A 16,855-nucleotide genomic window follows, 5' to 3' on the forward strand; every position below is an offset into this window, starting at 1 on the left:
CTGTCACCCTCACTGCCCAGAGACAAAGAGACACTACTGTCACCCTCACAGCACAGAGACACAGAAACACCGCGGTCACCCTCACAGCACAGAGACAAAGAGACACTACTGTCACCATCACAGCACAGAGACACTACTGTCACCCTCACCGCACAAGCAATGGGAGTAAGGCAGGATACACCCTGGATGGGACACCAGTCCATCACAGGGCACACAAACACAGACACACACCAGGGCCAATTATCCCAAGAGCCAATAAACCTACCAGCAGATCTTTGGACTGTTTGAGAAAACCTGAGCTCCAAAAGGTAAGCCGTGCGAACACAGAGAGAACATACAAACTCCACACAGACAGCACCCCTGGTCTGGAATTGAACCCTGAGCCCCAGCACTGGGAGGTAGCAAAGCATCACTGTGCCACCCGGGAACATGAAATGGTCAAACTTGAGTCTTAGTGCAGACCGTTTTTCACCTCCTCCAGTGGAGAGAGAGTCTCAGATAACGCCGTGGCAGCAACATTTCGGCACGAGATCACAATCTGACTGCTTGGAGGAGTGTGAACGTGCCCCAGTGCTCGCTGAGAGGACAGACAGGGCCCCACAGCTCTCACAGGTCTCTCGCACTGCTCAGGCTTGCCTGTGCGTAGACTGCTGTCTTCACCTCTTACTCCACAGGGCAGTCCAGTCCATTCCTGTCATGGAAAACCGTCCATACCAGCGTATTTCAGAAGACTGCTGGGAGGAATATAGCAGGAGACCTCTGCTGTAGCTGAATACAGGAACCAAACACTGACTGTAAGAGTCTAGAGCCCTGTGACTGGGCTGTGTCAGTGGACTGTAAGAGTCTAGAGCCCTGTGACTGGGCTGTGTCAGTGGACTGTAAGAGTCTAGAGCCCTGTGACTGGGCTGTGTCAGTGTCCCGGACTCCACAGGGACTGTAAGAGTCTAGAGCCCTGTGACTGGGCTGTGTCAGTGCTGTAAGAGTCTAGAGCCCTGTGACTGGGCTGTGTCAGTGTACCGGACTCCACAGGGACTGTAAGAGTCTAGAGCCCTGTGACTGGGCTGTGTCAGTGTACTGGACTCCACAGGGACTGTAAGAGTCTAGAGCCCTGTGACTGGGCTGTGTCAGTGTCCTGGACTCCACAGGGACTGTAAGAGTCTAGAGCCCTGTGACTGGGCTGTGTCAGTGCTGTAAGAGTCTAGAGCCCTGTGACTGGGCTGTGTCAGTGTACTGGACTCCACAGGGACTGTAAGAGTCTAGAGCCCTGTGACTGGGCTGTGTGAGTGTCCCGGACTCCACAGGGACTATAAGAGTCTAGAGCCCTGTGACTGGGCTGTGTCAGTGTACCGGACTCCACAGGGACTGTAAGAGTCTAGAGCCCTGTGACTGGGCTGTGTCAGTGTACTGGACTCCACAGGGACTGTAAGAGTCTAGAGCCCTGTGACTGGGCTGTGTCAGTGTCCTGGAATCCACAGGGACTGTAAGAGTCTAGAGCCCTGTGACTGGGCTGTGTCAGTGTACTGTAAGAGTCTAGAGCCCTGTGACTGGGCTGTGTCAGTGTCCTGGACTCCACAGGGACTGTAAGAGTCTAGAGCCCTGTGACTGGGCTGTGTCAGTGTACCGGACTCCACAGGGACTGTAAGAGTCTAGAGCCCTGTGAATGGGCTGTGTCAGTGTACCGGACTCCACAGGGACTGTAAGAGTCTAGAGCCCTGTGACTGGGCTGTGTCAGTGTACCGGACTCCACAGGGACTGTAAGAGTCTAGAGCCTGTGACTGGGCTGTGTCAGGGTCCCGGACTCCACAGGGACTGTAAGAGTCTAGAGCCCTGTGACTGGGCTGTGTCAGTGTCCCGGACTCCACAGGGACTGTAAGAGTCTAGAGCCCCGTGACTGGGCTGTGTGAGTGTCCCGGACTCCACAGGGACTGTAAGTCTAGAGCCCTGTGACTGGGCTGTGTCAGTGTACTGTAAGAGTCTAGAGCCCTGTGACTGGGCTGTGTGAGTGTACCGGACCCCACAGGGACTGTAAGAGTCTAGAGCCCTGTGACTGGGCTGTGTCAGTGGACTGTAAGAGTCTAGAGCCCTGTGACTGGGCTGTGTCAGTGGACTGTAAGAGTCTAGAGCCCTGTGACTGGGCTGTGTGAGTGTACCGGACCCCACAGGGACTGTAAGAGTCTAGAGCCCTGTGACTGGGCTGTGTCAGTGTGCCGGACTCCACAGGGAATGTAAGAGTCTAGAGCCCTGTGACTGGGCTGTGTCAGTGTCCCGGACTCCACAGGGACTGTAAGGGTCTAGAGCCCTGTGACTGGGCTGTGTCAGTGTACTGTAAGAGTCTAGAGCCCTGTGACTGGGCTGTGTCAGTGGACTGTAAGAGTCTAGAGCCCTGTGACTGGGCTGTGTCAGTGTCCTGGACTCCACAGGGACTGTAAGAGTCTAGAGCCCTGTGACTGGGCTGTGTCAGTGTCCCGGACTCCACAGGGACTGTAAGAGTAGCAGCCAAGTACATTGTAATCACTGTAATGCACACTCAGCCGAGGTAAAGTCATGAATGACACAAACTTTGCAGAAATCATGTCAAAGCAAAGTAAATACTGCAAGCACAGTAAACCTGGAGCCAAAAGTAGTGTAAACTGGTCATTTCAGCATCCTGCCAACAGGCAAATCACCACCCCCCTTAATTTGTATGAACAGGAAGAGTTTAGAGCCACTCAGCCCTATCATAGCAAGAGAATCAGAAAGCACAGAGCTTGCCTGCACAACAAAGACTAAGAGCACAAATTTCACCTGCACAGCACAAGGACACAGCACACGGCTGTTAACAGCCCAGAGGCACAGAGAGACTGCTGTCACCCTCACTGCCCAGAGACACCGCTGTCATCCTCACAGCACAGAGACACAGCCGTCACCCCCACAGCACAGAGACATAGAAACACTGCTGTCACCCTCACAGCACCGAGACACACAGACACTGCTGTTACCCGACAGACTGTAATAAAAAGGGATTTACATAGGAAGACTGTTGTCCGGACTGTAGATACACTGGAGGTTCTGACTGTAATAAAAGGGGAAATTATGTAGGAAGACTGCCTTGTGTGGACTGTAGATGCGCTGGGAGCTGAGACTGTAATAAAACAGGATATTATCTAGGAAGATCACCTTGTCTGATCTATAGATGCACTGGGGGCTCTGACTGTAATAAAAGTGACTTTACGTAGGAAGACTATCTCTTCCAGTCTGTAGATGTGCTGGTGGCTCTGGGAGATACAGTGTACCTGTGATGGGGGGTAAATGAGTCCCAGCACCCTCTTAATTGCTAAGTGGTGTAGTCAACTACAGAGCTAACATTTATCAGATTAAATGTTGCAGTCATCCGTGGCAATTCGTCATTGAGGAGATGTTTTTGTCCGAAGCAGCTCGCAGACGCGACAGCGGCTGCACTACTGCCGGCGGCAGCACCGGGCTCGGGAACTCGCGCCGGGAGCCGACTTCTGCGCGAAGCCATAATTTTCCCGAGCCGGGGCAAGATTAGCGCTGCGGGAAAGGAGCAGGCTGGAGCCGCTGTGGGGGGGGGGTCAAAAGGGGGTCAAAGTTAGCAGCGGAGCCCAAGAAGAGGTGAAAGACGTTCAAGTCCCTCACGGCTCCAGGGCAGACACCGCACGCAGAGCGACCTCTGGCGGCCATCAGCGGCGTGACCCGGCGAACGGCGGCGGACCGCAAGCGTGTCATGAGCAGAGCAGACTACAGCGCAGGACCGACGCCTCGCCGACCAGCCGGACAAGCTGCCTCGGCGCGAACTGACCGCACTGGTGTCACCGCGGCGGGACGGGCTCTGGGGGAGGGCAGGAGGCTCTTCCGCACGCCGCCCGGCACCCCTCCGCTCCGGGGGAGCGGGCTGGAACTGACGGACGGACAGCCAGGCTGGGGGCTCGGCTGTCGCAGCGGGAGAGGCTGAGCTCAGAGGAGGACGTGTCCCCTGTGGGAAAGCGGGGCGTTGGGGAAGGCGGTGTAGGCGCTGCACATCCCGCAGCCGGAGAGGAACGCCGACCCTCTCCTCTCCTCTTCTCGCCGAGACGTACCTGCTTCAGAGCTACCTGCCGCGGTACCGACCGCGCAGCGCCCCGAGCAGACGCAGCCCCGTCGCAGACTCGCCTCCGAAATCCTGCCGGCGGCTCCGGGGAGCGCTATTTCTGAGGGTCTCCGCCCAGGGTGTCTGTTGTGGGCTGCTCCGACCCGGACAGGCGACTCTTTCCGCTGAGCCCCCCGGCCGCTGGAAGGAGGGGAGGAGGAGGAGGGAGGACGAGGGAGGCGGGCAGGTCATGGTGCGCGCGTGTGTTCACCTGTCGCGGCGCGCCCCTCGCTCGCCCCCCTGGGCGCGTCGCGCACCCGCCGCCGGAGGGGGGGGGGACGAGCGCGACACCGGCCCCACCTCTGAGGGCGCGCCCACCTTAACGCCGCGCGATCCCGAGGGAACCTGTTGCCGGCCGGAGCGCACCCCCCCCCCCCGAAAGCGACAGCGCCGGCGACCAATAGCGACGCGCCGGGGGTTTCCCAGGGCCCACCGTCCCGGCGGCTCCGCCAATCCGCTGTTTGGAATAAGTAGGACAGCCGCTTCCTGGTTGAGAATTAAGGAGGAGCTGGATGGGGAGAAGTAGCGGGGAGGGAGGGGGGTGTTATTGAGAGCTGACGGGTCCGCAGGGAGATGTGAGAGAGCGAGTGAGACCAGGAAACGGCTCTGCACGGCGAAAACACCCCCGGACAGCGGCGCGCAGAGGCACGGGAATGAGCCGGTGACGGACCCGCGGAGCTGGACGGGGCAGGCGGACAGAGAGCCTGTTGCCCGCCGCAGTTCAGCCCCGGCGGGGGGGGGGGGAGACGGGAGTGCGTGTCAGGATCCAGGAAGTACGCGGGGATCAGGTAGACAGCTCAGGTGAGTCCCTCCGCGACAGCCCGTGCTTCAGGTCGCCACCCGCTGCCCCGTGTGCCCCCTTCCTCTCCCCGCCGGGACCCTGTGCAGTGGCCGGGGGCTCTCGGCCGGGGTGTCCCCGCCTCACCCCCCGAGCCGGGCGCCGCCGCCGCCGCCGCCGCACGGGTCACGGCGGAAGACCACCCACGTCACCGGTGTCCATAACTGCCTCTGGCGTCACAGCCTACCTGTCTCGCCTTCCAGGTCCTCCGGTTTCCCCTCCGCGACCCACGCAACCTCCATATCTACCACACGCGCGGCTGCGAGCGCTTCAGCTGGGGAGTCGCTGGGAAGTCCAGCGGGGAGGACGGACGGATATCGCCGTGCGGGGGCGGGGGCTGGGGGGGTCGTCTCGTCGCCGGAGCCCGACGGGCTCGGTTCAGGTGGCGGCTCACCTGAGGAGCTATTTATAGCCGCCGAGGTCAGGAGTCGCTGGCCCGGGAGGTCGTTATAGCTGTTTTAACGGGCTTGGTGGCGGTCAGCCTTCTCCCCCGGGGGGGGCTGCGGTGCCTGTTTCTGTCCCTGACGCGACCGGTTCCACCCGCCCCCCCCCCCAGCGCCGCGCACGAAGCGCGCACGCGTGTGGGGTCGCAGCTGCGTGGTGCCGCGCCGAGCTGCGTGGAGGCCCCTTCCTCAGGCGCGAGCTGCTGTGGGACACGGGTCCGGCGAGCCCACTCGCCCCTTGTTCCGCGTGGGAAGGGGCGCTGTGAACCGTGAACAGCGAACAGCCAGCCAGGGGTGTGTGTGGCGCTGTCCCAGCCCACCCGTGACCGGGAGTGACGGGCGCCCAGCCTCAGAAACCTGCTCCCGTCGCTTGAGCTGGGAAGAGACTTCAGTTCTGTACCCTGTGAGGTGTGATGCTTATTACTGGTGTAGTTTTAAAGTGAGGCTTTTAAAGACCAGAGGCGCGGGGGTGGGGGGAGAAGGTTTGTCTCTGTGAAATCAGGCGCTGTCCTGCTGCCTGAGTGCGCATGTGCGCGCTGGGGACCAGCAGGCTGGCTGGGGTTTCAGCTAGGGGTACCCTGTTGCTCTCCGAGCGACCCCGAGAAACACCCGTTTCTCCCCTGTGCCAGGGCCCTGGGGTCTCGGTCGAGCCGGTGTCTCGCTGACCCTGGGCCCTCTGAGGTCAGCGGCCTGTCCTCCTCACCCCCGTGCTAGCCTCCCCGCAGCGGCTCCCAGCACGGTTTTGAACTGCCGTGTGAGTGTTTTCCCACCGGGTTCGTTACTGTCGTGCTGTTCGTTCTGGTGGCTGAACCGGGACAGCGGGGGACGTGGTGCCGGGGGGGGACTCAGTCCCAAATCCCGATTGGGAAGCTCGCGCCGCACGCGGATCAGGAGTGAAACTGCCCACAGTGTGCCTGGCACTGGGGGAGAGACGCCCTGGGCTGCGGGCTGGTCTGCCGGCTGCTGCCATGGCCACCAGCTGGTAAACACTGGGCACTATCCTTTGGGGATTGTGGGAGCTCGGTGCCGGCGCAGGGTACAGGCAGTGGATGCCCCCCCCCGCCCTGCGGCGCCAGCGCTGGTCAGAGGGGAGGGGGTCTGAGTGGCGCTGCTGGGAGACTCTGCTTGCTCAGACCTCTGCGGCGGTTTCTTCTGTAATTGCTGTTTGCTTCTGGGATGACGTGATCAGAAGGTGTGCCACATCCCCCCCCCGCCTTCCCTCTCCCTGCCCTGTCAGTTGTGCAACTGAGCTACGCCCTGCCCCTCGTGCCCCAGGCTCTCCTGGCACAGAGCCGCCCTTGGCACCCGCGCGTGAGCTCGGCAGAGACTCCCCGATCCCCCCGCGGCTCAGGTGGCTCTGCCAGGACTCTGCTGCGTCCGCGTCCTGCCCTGCCTCGCCCGGATTCTCGCGCCAGCCTGAACCCCACACCCCCCCTGCTGTGCACAGCCACCCCATCTGCACCCCCACAGCCCCCTGCTGTGCACAGCCAGCCCGTCTGCACCCCCACACCCCCTCAGAGGAACACACACACCCTGCCTGCACCCCCACACTCCCCCACTGTACACAGACACCCCACCTGCACCCCCACATCCCTCCTCTGCACAGAGCCACCCCACCAGCACCGCCACACTCCCCCACTGTACACAGACACCCCACCTGCACCCCCACACTCCCCCACTGCACACAGACACCCCGCCTGCACCCCCACCCCATGTCTGTGTTTTGTTGGCCTTGTGGTCGGCGCTGTGCGCAGGGCCCTGCTTGGGCGGTGCTGGCCCTCACTGCGTCGTAATTCCCTGCCTGCACCCCCACACCCCCCGCTGTACACAGATACCCCGCCTGCCCCCCTCACTGTGTCCTAATGCCCTGCCGGTCCCCCCCGCAGCTCCGCCGACGGAAGACCGGCCCGCCACAGACAGAGACCCGCTGCCGCCACCGCCGCCCTCCTGGGGTTCATGGACCGGAGGCGAGAGGGGTGAGTTCGCCGTTCCGCTGAGCCCGGGGGGCAGCAGTCCAGGGAGGTCAGCGGGCCTCTGGATCGGCCCGGGGGGGTGGCTCGGCTGAGCTTGCACCGCAGCAGGTCTGCCGCGAGGGGAGCCCCGCTCCCTGCCAGACGTTCTCCTTGCCCGTGTCGGAGCGCAGCCCATCGGCAGGCAGGCTGGGCAGCCCAGCTCCATGTGTGCCCGCGGTGCCCGCGGCGTGTGGCCGGCGCGGCGCTGCCGCTGCAGTGCACCTTGGGAAGGCTCCCTGCCGGCGGCCCCAGGCAGCGCCTGGCCCCCCGCGAGGTCTCGGCGTCACATGTCGGGGCATGTGTGAGCCTAGTTCCCCTTCTCGCCTGGTGTCGTAGCTCTGCTCGCTTCCAGGAGCGCTGAGCTTGCGGTTTCAGTGCCTGTCTCGTCTCCTCCGCGCTCTTGGGTCAGCAGTTTCTCTGAAGCCCCCCCGGGGCGCGGTGCGCCTGTGGTGGGCGCTTCCTGTGGCGCTGCGGTTACAGTTCTGCACAGAGCGCCACTGCTGGGCTCGGCAGCGTGAAACTGAGACGCCGCGCAGCCCTCCCCCAGCCAGCCGGGTGCTGCTGAATCACCTCGCGGGGACCGGGCTTGAGCTGTGCTAGGGCTGGGACCGGGTCAGAACCGGGCTGGATATGAGCCCAGCAGCAAAATGACTGAACGGGGGAGGAGAGTTCAAATTAGTGTTCAAAGATTGTTACACCGGGAGGACAGCTGGTCCAGTGGTGAAGACACAGGGCTGTTACACCAGGAGGACAGCTGGTCCAGTGGTAAAGACACAGGGCTGTTACACAGGGAGGACAGCTGGTCCAGTGGTAAAGACACAGGGCTGTTACACAGGGAGGACAGCTGGTCCAGTGGTAAAGAGACAGGGCTGTTACACAGGGAGGACAGCTGGTCCAGTGGTAAAGACACAGGGCTGTTACACCAGGAGGACAGCCGGTCCAGTGGTTAAGGCACAGGGCTGTTACACCAGGAGGACAGCTGGTCCAGTGGTTGAGGCACAGGGCTGTTACACCAGGAGGACAGCTGGTCCAGTGGTGAAGACACAGGGCTGTTACACAGGGAGGACAGCTGGTCCAGTGGTAAAGACACAGGGCTGTTACACCAGGAGGACAGCCGGTCCAGTGGTTAAGGCACAGGGCTGTTACACCAGGAGGACAGCTGGTCCAGTGGTTGAGGCACAGGGCTGTTACACCAGGAAGACAGCTGGTCCAGTGGTTGAGGCACAGGGCTGTTACACCAGGAGGACAGCTGGTCCAGTGGTTGAGGCACAGGGCTGTTACACCGGGAGGACAGCTGGTCCAGTGGTTGAGTCACAGGGCAGTTACACCGGGAGGACAGCTGGCCAAGTGGTTAAGGCACAGGGCTGTTACACCAGGAGGACAGCTGGCCCACTGGTTGAGGCACAGGGCTGTTACACCGGGAGGACAGCTGGTCCAGTGGTTGAGTCACAGGGCAGTTACACCGGGAGGACAGCTGGCCAAGTGGTTAAGGCACAGGGCTGTTACACCAGGAGGACAGCTGGCCCACTGGTTGAGGCACAGGGCTGTTACACCGGGAGGACAGCTGGCCAAGTGGTTGAGGCACAGGGTTGTTACACCAGGAGGACAGCTGGCCCACTGGTTGAGGCACAGAGCTGTTACACCGGGAGGACAGCTGGTCCATTCCTCTTGCTCATCTGTGTCAGTGGCCTTGGAGACAAGTGTGTGTCAGATGACATGGTGCCGCAATAGGTGACAGTACAACTCCGGACAGCAGCGCCCCCGCAGGCAGCTCCTGGTTAGCCCGGGAGGGCCAAATTGCTGAGAGTTGCGCAGTCGCGCTCCCCCGGCCCCTGCAGGACGGGTTGTCTCCCTGTACTGTGTGTCCAGGGCCTGAGTAACGCTGAAGTGCACAGTGACGGGCAGCAGGGCCGGGAAAGGGCAGGGGGTGCGTGGGGGAGTATAGTGACGGGCAGAAGGGAAAGGGCAGCCGGGAAAGGGCAGGGGTTGTTGGGGGGAGGGGGGGGGGGGTACAGTGACGGGCAGCAGGGAAAGGGCAGCCGGGAAAGGGCAGGGGGTGTTGGGAGGAGGGGGGGTACAGTGACTGGCAGCAGGGAAAGGGCAGCCGGGAAAGGGCAGGGGGTGTTGGGGGGGTACAGTGACGGGCAGTAGGACCGGGAAGGGGCAGGGGGGAGTGTAGGCGGAGCGCAGGAATGGTGGAGTGCAAACATCAACAGGGGGATTTCTAGCTCGCGATGGGTGAGCCATCAGCCTGCTTTCCCCGAAAGCGAAACCCCGGTGAAGCGTCCCGCGGCTCAGAAGGGGAAACCTGGGGCGGGTGTCAGTCGCACCCACGGCCGCGCGGGGAGGCTTGGTGTCATGCGTCCTAATTTAGCAGCACATTCCAGTAATGTTGCCGTTTCTGCAGGGTGATTCACTCGCCAGCGTGAATCACTTGAGCTGGGGTCGCTCGTTTCCCCTGAAGCCCTTGCAGCAGGGCTGCTGCTGTCTCTCTCTCGCTCTCACCTGCAGGTCTCGTCTCCGCGGGGTCTGAATGAGCAGGTCCCCTCGCTCGCTGGCCCCCCCGCCTGCTCTGCTGCAGGGAGCGGTGAGGAAGCCGCAGTATCGCGCAGAGCGCTGCCGTACTGTACGTGCACGCCCGGTCCCTGGAGCGCCCGCACTGCTGCCCTTTCTGTTCATGGGGCTGGGGCTGGGCGGGGTGATTAAGACACTTAGCAGGCTACGTGAACCTTAGTATTAAGGCACACGCACACAGGTGTGCACACTCACACTCACGCCTGCACACACACTAACGCAGGTGTGCACACGCACACTCACGCCTGCACACGCACTAACACAGGTGTGCACACGCACACTCACGCCTGCACACGCACTAACACAGGTGTGCACACTCACACTCACGCCTGCACACGCACTAACACAGGTGTGCACGCACACTCATGCCTGTACACGCACTAACACAGGTGTGCACGCACACTCACGCCTGCACACGCACTAACACAGGTGTGCACACACACGCCTGCACACGCACTAACACAGGTGCGCACACACTCACACTCACGCCTGCACACACACTAACGCAGGTGTGCACACGCACACTCACGCCTGCACACGTACTAACACAGGTGTGCACACGCACACTCACGCCTGCACACGCACTAACACAGGTGTGCACACTCACACTCACGCCTGCACACGCACTAACACAGGTGTGCACACTCACACTCACGCCTGCACACGCACTAACACAGGTGTGCACGCACACTCACGCCTGTACACGCACTAACACAGGTGTGCACGCACACTCACGCCTGCACACGCACTAACACAGGTGTGCACACACACACACTCACGCCTGCACACGCACTAACACAGGTGCGCACACACACACACTCACGCCTGCACACGCACTAACACAGGTGTGCACACTCACACGCCTGCACACGCACTAACACAGGTATGCACACACTTACACCTGCACACACACTCAAACATGCACACGCACTAACACAGATATACACACATTCACACCTGCACACACTAACACAGATATGTACACACTAACACCTGCACATGCACAAACACAGGGGTGAGCATTCAATCACAAGCACAGAGTCACATACAGAAGTAGGAACACAAGGGGCACACACAGACTCGTACAAACGTGCACACATGCACACTATCTTTGTGGGAAATTCCAATTTACTCCTACAAAATGTTTTTATTTACACTTCTATACGGGTGAAAACAGACCCAGAAATGAGATGTTTTACCACATTTAGATTTTAAAAGAAGATGCCATTTATAAAAAACCTTGTGGGGATGAGCACAGAGGAGTTACTGTGGCTGTAGGCATATTCTGTCAGATTACACACTAACAGATGCACACTCATACACGCTAACACCAACAGGTGCACACTCATGCTGACACCACCTGTTGCACACTCACTCACACACACCACCTGGTGCACACTCACACACACTACCTTATTTGCGCGCTCACACATGCTGACACCACCTGGTGCACACTTACTCACGCTGTCACTAATTGGTGCACACTCACTCACACACTATAACTAACTCATACGCACTCGCACACTGACACGCAGGCTCACACACTCGCACGATGACACACACGTGGCTCCTCGGTTCCAAAGCCACCCGATTCACTGTGTTAAATGCTGAGGCCTGAGGCCTATGGCTCTGCAGGTGTCACTCAGGTGGCAGTTCAGAGCCCCTCCCCCAGTCACTCTTCGGATCCGGTCTTATCTGCGTCCAGATCAGCGTCACCACTGTTATGCAACGCCTGAGCTCTTGACACACAGCGGGGTGTGAGGAAGGAAGACGCTGCATCTCTGACCTCCTTACAGTCACCCGAGAGCCCACTATCTACAAACTCCACGCTCTCTAAGTGTGTCTCCTTGATCTCCCTCGCGCTGTCACTCCTCTTCCTCTCAGCACGACCTCTCTCCGCGGCAGCAGCTGATCATCTCAGTGAGGCGCCAAATATCCCCGACACAGTGCTGCGCCAGTGTGCCTCTTCTCCATGTTGTGGTGTGTGGTGTCAGGGCTCTGAGCTGTGCTCTGCGCCAGGGAGCTGTGATCCCTGGTTGTTGTGCTGCATCTGTGTCAGGGCTCTGAGCTGTGCTCTGTGCCAGGGATCACAGCTCCCTGGTTGTTGTGCTGCGTCTGTGTCAGGGCTCTGAGCTGTGCTCTGCGCCAGGGAGCTGTGATCCCTGGTTGTTGTGCTGCGTCTGTGTCAGGGCTCTGAGCTGTGCTCTGCGCCAGGGAGCTGTGATCCCTGGCTGTTGTGCTGCGTCTGTGTCAGGGCTCTGAGCTGTGCTCTGCGCCAGGGAGCTGTGATCCCTGGTTGTTGTGCTGCGTCTGTGTCAGGGCTCTGAGCTGTGCTCTGCGCCAGGGAGCTGTGATCCCTGGGTGTTGTGCTGCGTCTGTGTCAGGGCTCTGAGCTGTGCTCTGCGCCAGGGAGCTGTGATCCCTGGTTGTTGTGCTGCGTCTGTGTCAGGGCTCTGAGCTGTGCTCTGCGCCAGGGAGCTGTGATCCCTGGTTGTTGTGCTGCGTCTGTCAGGGCTCTGAGCTGTGCTCTGCGCCAGGGAGCTGTGATCCCTGGTTGTTGTGCTGCGTCTGTGTCAGGGCTCTGAGCTGTGCTCTGCGCCAGGGAGCTGTGATCCCTGGTTGTTGTGCTGCGTCTGTGTCAGGGCTCTGAGCTGTGCTCTGCGCCAGGGAGCTGTGATCCCTGGGTGTTGTGCTGCGTCTGTGTCAGGGCTCTGAGCTGTGCTCTGCGCCAGGGAGCTGTGATCCCTGGGTGTTGTGCTGCGTCTGTGTCAGGGCTCTGAGCTGTGCTCTGCGCCAGGGAGCTGTGATCCCTGGTTGTTGTGCTGCGTCTGTGTCAGGGCTCTGAGCTGTGCTCTGCGCCAGGGAGCTGTGATCCCTGGTTGTTGTGCTGCGTCTGTCAGGGCTCTGAGCTGTGCTCTGCGCCAGGGAGCTGTGATCCCTGGTTGTTGTGCTGCGTCTGTGTCAGGGCTCTGAGCTGTGCTCTGCGCCAGGGAGCTGTGATCCCTGGTTGTTGTGCTGCGTCTGTGTCAGGGCTCTGAGCTGTGCTCTGCGCCAGGGAGCTGTGATCCCTGGGTGTTGTGCTGCGTCTGTGTCAGGGCTCTGAGCTGTGCTCTGCGCCAGGGAGCTGTGATCCCTGGTTGTTGTGCTGCGTCTGTGTCAGGGCTCTGAGCTGTGCTCTGCGCCAGGGAGCTGTGATCCCTGGGTGTTGTGCTGTGTGTCAGGGCTCTGAGCTCTGAGAGGTGAAATGTCACCTCTGGGCTTTGTGACTCAGTGCCAGAGTTAGCGATAACTGTTATTGCAGGAACTCTGTGTCCCAGGACACTGTATGCTCTCCTCTTACACCCACACATAGCCAGCTCTGACACACACAAACACATACATGTGCACGGGCACCCAGCCAGCATTGTCACACACACCCTCATACACCTGAGCCAGCAGAGCCCTCAGCAGCCAAAGGCATAGTGACAGGGCGGTTTGTCCTAAAACACCCTGTAAAGTGATCTCTGTATCTCCCTGCTCTCTCATACTGTCTGTAGCTTTCCTTCCCTTTTCACAGAGACTCTCTCTGTGCCTCTGTTCACCCTCTCCCTCTCTCTCTGTGCCTCTGTTCACCCTCTCCCTCTCTCTCTGTGCCTCTGTTCACCCTCTCCCTCTCTCTCTGTGCCCGTGTTCACCCTCTCTCCCTCTCTGTGCTCGTGTTCACCCTCTCCGTCTCTCTCTCTGTGCCCGTGTTCACCCTCTCTCTCTCTCTGTGCCCGTGTTCACCCTCTCCGTCTCTCTTTCTGTGCCTCTGTTAACCCTCTCTCTCTCGGTGCCTGTGTTCACCCTCTCTCTCTGTGCCTCTGTTCACCCTCTCCCTCCCTCTCTGTGCCCCAGCCTGACCGCGCAGTGTGGGTGGCTCTTTGCAGCTCCTCTCTCTTTTAGAGGCACAGATTTTTTGAATCCGATTTTCCTCTCAGATTAAAACCCACACCTGCCATGTGTGTGTATCAAAGAAGTGGAGTTTTCTGTTTTTCTAAGAATATGTTTTCATTATAAAAAAAACTTATGACAGCGCTGCTCTCCCTGTACTGCTGCTCTCCCTGCGCGCCTGTCTGTCCCTCAGACCCGCTGCCTCTCCCTGCGCGCCTGTCTGTCCCTCAGACCCGCTGCCTCCCCCTGCGCGCCTGTCTGTCCCTCAGACCCGCAGCCTCCCCCTGCGCGCCTGTCTGTCCCTCAGACCCGCAGCCTCTCCCTGCGCTCCTGTCTGTCCCTCAGACCCGCTGCCTCTCCCTGCGCGCCTGTCTGTCCCTCAGACCCGCTGCCTCTCCCTGCGCGCCTGTCTGTCCCTCAGACCCGCAGCCTCTCCCTGCGCGCCTGTCTGTCCCTCAGACCCGCTGCCTCTCCCTGCGCGCCTGTCTGTCCCTCAGACCCGCTGCCTCTCCCTGCGCGCCTGTCTGTCCCTCAGACCCGCTGCCTCTCCCTGCGCGCCTGTCTGTCCCTCAGACCCGCTGCCTCTCCCTGCGCGCCTGTCTGTCCCTCAGACCCGCAGCCTCTCCCTGCGCGCCTGTCTGTCCCTCAGACCCGCTGCCTCTCCCTGCGCGCCTGTCTGTCCCTCAGACCCGCTGCCTCTCCCTGCGCGCCTGTCTGTCCCTCAGACCCGCTGCCTCTCCCTGCGCGCCTGTCTGTCCCTCAGACCCGCAGCCTCTCCCTGCGCGCCTGTCTGTCCCTCAGACCCGCTGCCTCTCCCTGCGCGCCTGTCTGTCCCTCAGACCCGCTGCCTCTCCCTGCGCGCCTGTCTGTCCCTCAGACCCGCTGCCTCTCCCTGCGCGCCTGTCTGTCCCTCAGACCCGCTGCCTCTCCCTGCGCGCCTGTCTGTCCCTCAGACCCGCTGCCTCCCCCTGCGCGCCTGTCTGTCCCTCAGACCCGCAGCCTCTCCCTGCGCGCCTGTCTGTCCCTCAGACCCGCTGCCTCTCCCTGCGCGCCTGTCTGTCCCTCAGACCCGCTGCCTCTCTCTGCGCGCCTGTCTGTCCCTCAGACCCGCTGCCTCACCCTGCGCGCCTGTCTGTCCCTCAGACCTGCTGCCTCTCCCTGCGCGCCTGTCTGTCCCTCAGACCCGCTGCCTCTCCCTGCGTGCCTCTCTGTCCCTCAGCCTCCTCTATCTCTGGATGGGTTGTTGCAGATGGTTCCTGTACACATCTGGCTTGTGTACACATTGTATCTGCTGCATGGGCAGTGTGTCCCTCCTCAGAATGAAATCAAACTGTATTTGCCCATCTAGCCGCCCACACCAGAGAAGTCCGCCTGCACTCACTTCATCACTGCTGGGCACCAGGGTCCGAGCAGGAGAGAGCCACCACCTCCAATTGAACCCGAGTCACCGGTTACCAGCCTGGGCTGGGCTCGGCAGGGGTGGGCTCCTTCCTCCTCTGCAGGGGGAGCTGTTCCGCCCCGCGGCGGGAGGGAGCGAGGGGCGCGGGGGCGTGGGGGAGGGACCCGGAGTCGTGTGTGACGCTGCTCTCTCTCCCCTCCCCTCCCAGCATCAGCAGGAGAACACACCCCCCCCGGGCGCGCTGCAGCCCCAGAGTCAGACACCTGCCTGTGAAGACGCAGAGACGCCGAGAGACACAGCCATCTCCCGCGGGGTGCCACAGGTACGGCCGCCGGCTCTTTCCCTCCGCTCCGCGGCGCGGCGCGGCGCGGCGTGCGTGTGTGTGTGTGTTTGTGCGTGTGTGTCTTCTCCTCCCGCCCTGTTCCTGCCTCCCCTCACCGGCGGCGGGCAGGGAGAGCCGGGCACGGCCGCTGGCGTGGCGTGGCCCGTGTGTGTGTGTGTGTGTGTGTGTGTGTGTGCACTCCGGCCCTGGGGGGGGGGGGCGCACCGGGGACCACATTGAGATCTGGGGCTTAAAACTGGGGAGAAGAGCCGAACTCGGGATAGACAGGGGCGCCTCCGTCTTCCGCCCTGGTTTCTTGAACTCGATCTTGAGATGAGTGGCGTAGCTGCGCTGTGGGGCGCGCACACACGTGTGTGTGTGTGTGTGTGGTCCTCTCGGCTCATGCCCGGGGGTGTCTGAGCGGACTGTGGGTGTGAGGTCAGTGGAGGGCAGGGGGTCGATGCAAAGCTCGTGTCTAACTGGGCTGGGATCGGTGTGTTTCTGATCCGCTGCCCCGTAAGCCCCAGCGCTGACCTGCTGCCCTGCCTTCCTGTGCACAGGCTGGGCCGAGCTCTGGTCAGCGCTGGCCGTCTCTGGCGCTCAAACACTGCTGCGTTCAGGGGGCTGATGTGTGGACACACAAGTGCAGAGGGTGACATGCAAGGTAATACAGCCCGCAGACATCAGGAGAGAACCGCTGAGCCTGAAGCAGCTGCTCCTGAGAGAGACTGAGGGATCTGTGTGGCTCCGTCTTCCAGACACAGTGGGGAACAGAGAGAAGAGAAACCGGGGCGTGGTGCTGTGTGACAGGTGTACAGGGCTCTAGCACTGGGGACAGTAACGAGTGCTGAGGGGCCGGTGATACACCGGGGAGTGCATTGAAATCTGAGAACAGGAGGCGCTTCTTTACACAAAGAGTGGTGGGAGGCTGGAACAGGCTGCCCAGCCATGGTGTTGAAGCCGATGCTCTGACTCCTTTCAAGAGACGGGTGGATGAGGTCTTTGGATCAGGCAGTCAGTATGAACCAAGCGAGCGAGACGGGCTGAATGGGCCTCTCTCGTCTGTGAGCTCTTTGATGTTGTGGGTGAGCGTCGTTTCGTTTCGGCAGCGAGCTCTGCGGGGCCCTGTTCTGATCACTGCCTCCTAAAGGCCGCGCACACCCCAGAGCGCCCCGCCCAGAGTCCCGCGGCGTTTCTGGGACTGGCTCTCCCATCGCTGCCCGTCGGGA

At 61.1% G+C, this 16,855-nt stretch overlaps 1 protein-coding gene across 1 annotated transcript in view; it reads left to right on the top strand.

Moving 5' to 3' along the window:
• The first annotated feature begins 4,513 nt into the window (after window positions 1-4,513).
• LOC148815145 (zinc finger and BTB domain-containing protein 7B-like) overlaps window positions 4,514-16,855 on the top strand; it is a 35,536-nt gene continuing 23,194 nt past the window's right edge. The window contains exons 1-3 of the mRNA XM_088905358.1: window positions 4,514-4,927; window positions 7,294-7,383; window positions 15,513-15,626. The gene's annotated coding sequence lies outside the window, so the exon portion shown is untranslated. The remainder of the gene's footprint in view (window positions 4,928-7,293; window positions 7,384-15,512; window positions 15,627-16,855) is intronic.

This window comes from Atractosteus spatula, chromosome 25, assembly GCF_055471065.1.
Source record: "Atractosteus spatula isolate fAtrSpa1 chromosome 25, fAtrSpa1.hap1, whole genome shotgun sequence".
In the NCBI taxonomy this organism is placed as follows: Eukaryota; Metazoa; Chordata; class Actinopteri; order Semionotiformes; family Lepisosteidae; genus Atractosteus; species Atractosteus spatula.